The sequence below is a fragment of the Rana temporaria genome, chromosome 4 (genome assembly GCF_905171775.1).
Source record: "Rana temporaria chromosome 4, aRanTem1.1, whole genome shotgun sequence".
Taxonomy (NCBI): Eukaryota; Metazoa; Chordata; class Amphibia; order Anura; family Ranidae; genus Rana; species Rana temporaria.
In genome coordinates, this window is record NC_053492.1 from 162,373,363 (window position 1) to 162,380,218 (window position 6,856).

Sequence of the window (6,856 nt, forward strand, 5' to 3'; positions counted from 1 at the left end):
TTTTTCTTGTTCCTTTTATTGGGATGGGGGATGATTTCTGTGCCTACAATCTCCTAATATGTAAATCCAGCTCTGTGGGAAAATTCATTTAACAGGATTATAGCATAGACTGCACACTCAGAATCAATACAGCCTCTGGGAGGAACCAGAGGGGTGAACTTTCACCTCTCACTTCCTGTTCCTGCTAAGGCCTAGTCTGTGGAGTGTGGAAGGCTGGAAGCATGCTTGGAGAGAACTCTCTGTATCAGGTAAGTGTCTTTTATCAAATAACATTAGAATTGTTAAAGGTTGGTGTATGAGTTAAGTTTTATTTGTATATTCCCTGCTAAATAGTTATCATTCTGTATCTTCCCAGTTACTATACAGCATGTGCACAGTGCTAAAAGGAAGTTATATAGCTCCTATTCCACAACATGTCACCATGCTGCACAGTGGAGAGCTGGCAGCCTTAGGCCTGGGGAGCAAGTCCAGTCAAGGTGCCCATGGATCAGGTAAAACAGTCTAAGGTTTTACATTATCACAAAGGTGGGGGAGGGGCAGGGAGGACAATGTGGCCCTCCATGGCCCCTGGGGGATTGTACCATCATGGCCTCCAGTAACTAAAGTGCAAACAAGTCCCTGTATGAATCCCTCAGAGCTGAGGACCTGACCCCCCCTCACAACTAGTGAATGACTACAAGTCCAAGCATTAATACCTGAGATCGAAGGATGTGACCCCCCAATTAATGATGGAGTACAAATCCCAGCATGAACCCCTGAGATCTAAGGATGTGACACCTTTAGATCTCACGGATTAATGCTGTGACCTGTAGTTCTTCACTAGTGGGGAGGGGGTTTGTGACACATCCTGAACAATGAGGGGTTCATGCTGGGACCTGTTGTCCTTCGCTTTGGGGGTTACATCCTCAAGTCCCAGCATGAACCACTGAGATCTAAGGATGTGGCCTCTTATATCCCACGGGTTCATGCTGTGACCTGTAGTCCTTCACTAGTTGGGGGTGCATACATTCTCAGCTGAAGGGTTCATGCTGTGACCTGTAGTCCTTCATTAGTTGGGGGTGCGATACATCCTCAGCTGAGGGGTTCATGCTGTGACCTGTAGTCCTTCATTAGTTGGGGGTGCATACATCCTCAGCTGAGGGGTTCATGCTGTGACCTGTAGTCCTTCACTAGTTGAACGGACGGGGACATGTCCTCAGCTCTGAGGGGTTTAAGCTGGGACAGTGGAACCTGTAGTCCCTCACTAGGGGAGGGGGGCAGGGGTATGAGACACATTCTGAGTTTTGAGGGGTTCATGCTGGGACCTTTAGTCCTTCACTTTTGGGGTGTCACATCCCCAAAAGAAAAGGACTGCAATTCCCAGCATGACCCCTGGCTGGGATCTAAGGATGTGACCACCTCTGCTGCCAGCTCATGCTCCCATGACCTCACCTCAGGCAGGTTGACTCTGGAGAGGTGCTCCTGGCACAGTCAGTGACAGTTCACTTTCATCAGGCAGGCTCAGAGGTGCATGCCGTTGCGCAGGAGAAGATGGGTGGAGTCAAACAGTAGTAGGAGCCACGTGGAGGAGGCAGAAGATCCTCCTCTGCTCTGAATGCTGCGGCCTCAGCCTCTCTTTTCTCCTCGGGATCGCAACGTCATTGGTTGCTAGAAACCAGACAGCAGGTGATCCTAGCAACTAGTGCAGACAAGAGGCCAGCAGTGGAACAGATGGGTCTCGGCCGGCTGGGTCACTCTGTAAGCAAAGCTATGTCACACAGAGAGAGACAACGCTCCACATTTCCCTACACAGAGCGAGACCCCGCTCCACATTGCCTGCACCGAGAGACCCTGCTTCACATTTCCCTGAAAAGAGAGAGAGACTGCTCCAAATTGTCCTCACAGGGAGACCACTCCTCAAGAAAATTGCTTGCCTCGTACACACCAATATTGTTTTTTTCTGCTCAACCCAGTGAGTTGAATGGAAAAAAAATAAAACAGACAGCTCCAGTTGGAGCTGCTGTACTAAGTATCTAATATTAGTACAGCAATCTCCCCTGCTGCTCTTTTGTGTTCTGACGGGGACTGCCCCCTGCTAGTTCACTCAGGTCAGTGCTCACAGCCAGCAATGATTGAAAAAAAAGACAGGCTGGCTGTATTTAAGTCAATCGATAGATCAACTTCAGTACAGCCAGCTTGTCCATACATGGATAGTAATTCAACTGGTTTAGCAGAAATGTTGATCTGTCTATGGTGGCTTACGTCCGTATGTCTCTGTGTTTAACCAAATCCTCAAATCGTCTGTAAAGTGCTCTACTTGGGTGTAGAAATTCACTCTGAACTCCACCCTATGTCCATATCCTCAGGGTATACAGCTCACACCTCCCCCCACATGCGATCACCAGATTTACAACCCCCCCAGCCAGCAGCGCGGGACTAACAACTCTAGGTTGCTCCAAAGCACTAGGCATCCAATAGGATCGCCATATGCTTTGGCCAATCAGGAAACTGGTCTCACCACCTGCCTCCTGATTGGCAAGGAAGAACGTTAGTGTTAAAATAGCTAACATTCACTCACTATGGTCACACAATTGGGTGGGGTCAGGTTGCACTCTCTGCACCCCGAGTCTACCCTATTTTGAAGCCTAATAGAGCCTTTGTCTCTAGTCAGGTGCTAAAAAGAAGAAAAACACCCCCCATTGAAATCCATGCACCCGGCATCCTGAAAGGGGTCAGGCGCATGGATGGGTGGTGGCGGCAGGGATTTGGGGAGCGATACCCATTCGCCCATAATGCACAGGCTGCCACATTTGTATTGTTGCCCCGTACAGGAGATCAGGGTCAAGTAACCTGTGGCCGACCGTGTTGCTGCTTCCAGGAAAGGGTCCCCACCTTGCACAGCTGCAATGTCTTCCCAGCATCGAAAAGGGAAATAATTCTTCCCTCTCAGACTCCCTCCAACTTGTCCTTACCACTTCTTGATCCCCTCTCATTTCCCTCGATCTCCTTTGCAGCCTCCTGGTGTTCTCTACCTTCCCCCGGGCATGCTGCGGACTACAGTCCACTCTCAGGCAATCACCATTTGGCCACTGGTACTCGAGACGGTGTGGAGGTGGAAAGCTGAATTTTTTTTTTTGTGATTCTGACAGATGGGCCGCCAGCCGCTGTCAAAGCACCTGACAAAGACTGACAACTGGTGTATGGAAAACTGGAATAAGCACTTGGAAGAAGAAAACCAACAACTGAGACAACTAATTGTTACAGGCAAGTCAATATACCTACCTCTCAGCTAGGTAGTTACATTTCTGAAAGCCAGGCAGGTGGAAATAGACAAATTTGACCAATCATTTGCCCTTTCATAATACAGTGTTTTAAGGCAGAGTTGGGCAACCTTAGAGAGGTGAAGATCTACCTGAACAACATGGGAGAAGTCAAAGATCACAGTGTCCTCCAATGTTGCCTCCTCACACCTGATTTAAACATATAATTGCCGTACTACCACGCTGCAATCACGTGCCTTTCACTGCAATTACTGGTGTAAACATTTTGCCTCCTCACCACCTTGCATTATTTTTCAGAGGAGCATTGCGTACGCACTTGTGAATGAGCCCTTAGTTGCATTTGGCAAGAGCACTTTAAGGTTCATTCACATGTGAATTTGGGGGTGGTAAAACCCTACCCCCAATCCCTACCCTCGTTAGCTGCTAAGGGGGAGGGGGGCAGGGTGCCATGGGAGGTGGATGCTTGAGAGTTACTATTAGCTCTCAAGCAACCAGAAACAACAGTACCAATGGGGATTGTTGGGTAACTGGGAGTTTACTGTACTACATTCATTATAATATGAGTGAGTGCACTGAGGTAACTACATACTATATGCACAAGTAATATTTTCTGTTTTGTGGAACATCCTTACTTTTACCTTGGGTGAAACCCTCCTGGAATATTGTTGATCTGGTGGGGGGGTCAGCAGCAGACTGGAGGAAACCCTCTAATCATTTAAAAGTACATTTTTCCACAAGTAATCAATTTCTAACAAATGAAATGTATGGATATAGTGAGAAATAGGCCATTATGTTACTTAAAATGTTTTTATGCATTTCCATAGATTTTCCTGGCGTAATGGATACTTTGAAAACCACAAGAGCGCAGCTAATAGCACTGAAGGTGGCAGTTCATACTGTGTGGGACAGAAGGTTATGCACACGATACACCCATCTGAAGAGTTGAGCTCATCTGCTTGTCAAGTGTCGTACTCTAGGCCTAAACAGGTAGGTTTTCTTTTGGTACCGAAACATTCAAAAGTTTTTTTTTTAAATATCAAACATGTCCTATTTACCTGCCCTGTGTAAGGATTTTTGCACAGAGCAGCTCGGATCCTTCTCTTCTGAGGTCCATTGCCGGTGCTCCTGAACCACAGCTCTGTGTGTCCGATCACACACTGAGCCTTGCCCTGGCCCCATCTCCTAATTAGCTCACTGTCTGTGTTTGACAGCACCGGGAGCCAATAGCTCCCACCACTACAGAAAGCCAATCAGCACTGCAAGTCCCTGGAGAGACAAGGCTCTCGTGGACATTGCTGGATCGTGAGGGGGCTCATGTAAGTATAGGGGGGCTGCTGCACACAGAAGTTTTTTTTTATCTTCATGCACTGGCACATGCAACCACTTCAATAAAAAGTAACTTTTAAGGCGGTGCCTCCAAGCGGCTGACAGATGGAGAGAATCGGGTACAGTTAGACCCTATGAAAACATCAGCTTTGACATGTAGACTGTAAACCAATTTGACTGTTGTGTCAAAATGAGATATCTTGCTCATTCTGGTAGTAGTCTGAACTAATAAGGCAAGTTGTAGGCAAGATGTTGATTTTTATACTGATTTCTGAAAAGTCTACAATATTTGATGTTTTTATACATGCTTAATTTTGTTAGTTTTATTTACTCAGCTGCATCTGTTAGACCCCTTTCACACTGAGGCAGTTTTCAGGCGTTTTAGCGCTAGAAATTACCTCTAAAAAGCTCATAAAACTGCATCCCTTTCAGTGCAATGAGTAATTTTACACTGGGGCGGTGCGCTTGCGCAACATTAGAAAAAGTCCTGCAAGCAGCATCTGGGGCGGGTTGGGAGCACTATAAATAGCGCTCCTAAAACGCACCTGCCTATTGAAATTAATGGGCAGTGCTTCCAAAGCACCTTAAAAGCGCATTAAAAACTGGACTTTTTCCCTTTTAAAAAAAAAAAACGCCTAAAAAGTGCTACAAAAACACTGCAAAACCGCCGGAGCTTTAGCAACGCTGCAGTGTGAAAGGGGTCTTATATGGCTTTTGATTCACAGGGAAAATCTAATAAATCTAATATTTTCCATTTACTTTTTAAAGCTGCTACTTTGACAACGTTTCCTGGGACTTCATAAGGTGTGATCAGTGACGCTGTTACGAGAAAAATTGCGGCGTTGAAATATCACCTGAAGGGAAACATCAGGAACCTCATCAGAATACCACAAATAAACTTTTATGTCATTAATGTCATTTACCACAGTTAACACCACTTTCTATTCCCTGTGTTGTAGTTTTTGTATATTTACATGATAATAAAGTTGTGTGTATTGTACTGTTATTGTTTTTTTCCAAATGTTTGCTGGTTTTATAGGCCTACAATATATAAAATACAATATATAAATACACAGCATTTCAAAATGTAATAGGAATGTATTTTTTTTAAATTTTGCATTCAGAAGTACATTTACATTTATATTTAAAATATATTTTAAAAAAACATTCTTAATATATTTTTCTCAAATATATTGCCATATATTTGAAATGCTACAATTTTGGCCAGATTCAATATATTTCAAAAATGTATTTCAATATATTTGTGAATATATTTTGGAATGCATTGTGAAATATGTTGCAAATATATTCATAAATATATGTTAAATGTACTTCTGAATGCATTTAGCAATATATTTTTGCAGCCATAAATATATTGCAAAGTGCATTTTGGAATGCATTGTGAATATATTCATAAATATATGTGAAATGTACTCTGAATATATTCACAATGCATTCCAAAATGCACATTGCAATATATTTATGGTTGCATAAATATATTGCTAAATGCATTCAGAAGTACATTTCACATATATTTATGAATATATTCACAATGCATTCCAAAATGCACTTTGCAATATATTTATGGCTGCAAAAATATATTGCCGCGCATGCGCAGTACACAAATAAACCTCCCGGAGGTTTAAATGTACTTGCCGGCGTAGCCGCTCGTTTTCACAAAAATCACTTTCACTTTCAATTTGGCCCGTAAATGTTAAACAAACACATGTCACTACACTTCCCGACATCACCCCACATCCCCTCTAATAAACTCCCTCCTAAACACTTTAATTTCACATTTCTAAATGCCGTGTGCACCAGGTCCATAGGGGCGCACCATGCACCCCCTCCTGGGTGCACTCAGTATAATAGTAAATAAGGAATTGTGCTGCTTTGGCAGCGCATTCCTTTAGTAAAAGTAACGACTGTTGCTCCAGCCTTTTCTCCAAGAATCATGGAGCAAAGGCTTGGTAAATCAGCTCCTATGTGTATTTTTAGGTTAATTGCCTTGTCAAGCATGTGGTACCCAAATGGCTGGTGTTTTTGCCATGCTTGATCTGCTTGCAGCAGAGAGATTGTAAATTGCAACAATGCCATAGGCTGCACATGTGCTAAAAAAGTCCCACACATCTGAGATGTGGGAAGTGGCCAGGAGATAACAGCTCCACAATGTGATGGAATAGGGTGGCTGTTCTCTACTCTTCCATGATGGCTGCCTCTAGAGGACATCCTGCCTCATTGGGGTTGTGCCCCCTCTCTTTCCGCCTCTG

The 6,856-nt window shown here is 44.2% G+C and overlaps 1 long non-coding RNA gene across 1 annotated transcript; it reads left to right on the forward strand.

Moving 5' to 3' along the window:
- The first annotated feature begins 205 nt into the window (after window positions 1-205).
- Window positions 206-5,586, forward strand: LOC120936721. Its single transcript, XR_005748630.1, has 5 exons — window positions 206-248; window positions 356-491; window positions 3,129-3,272; window positions 4,085-4,247; window positions 5,355-5,586. It is a non-coding gene; the product is annotated as an uncharacterized LOC120936721 (long non-coding RNA).
- Window positions 5,587-6,856: the final 1,270 nt, after the last annotated feature.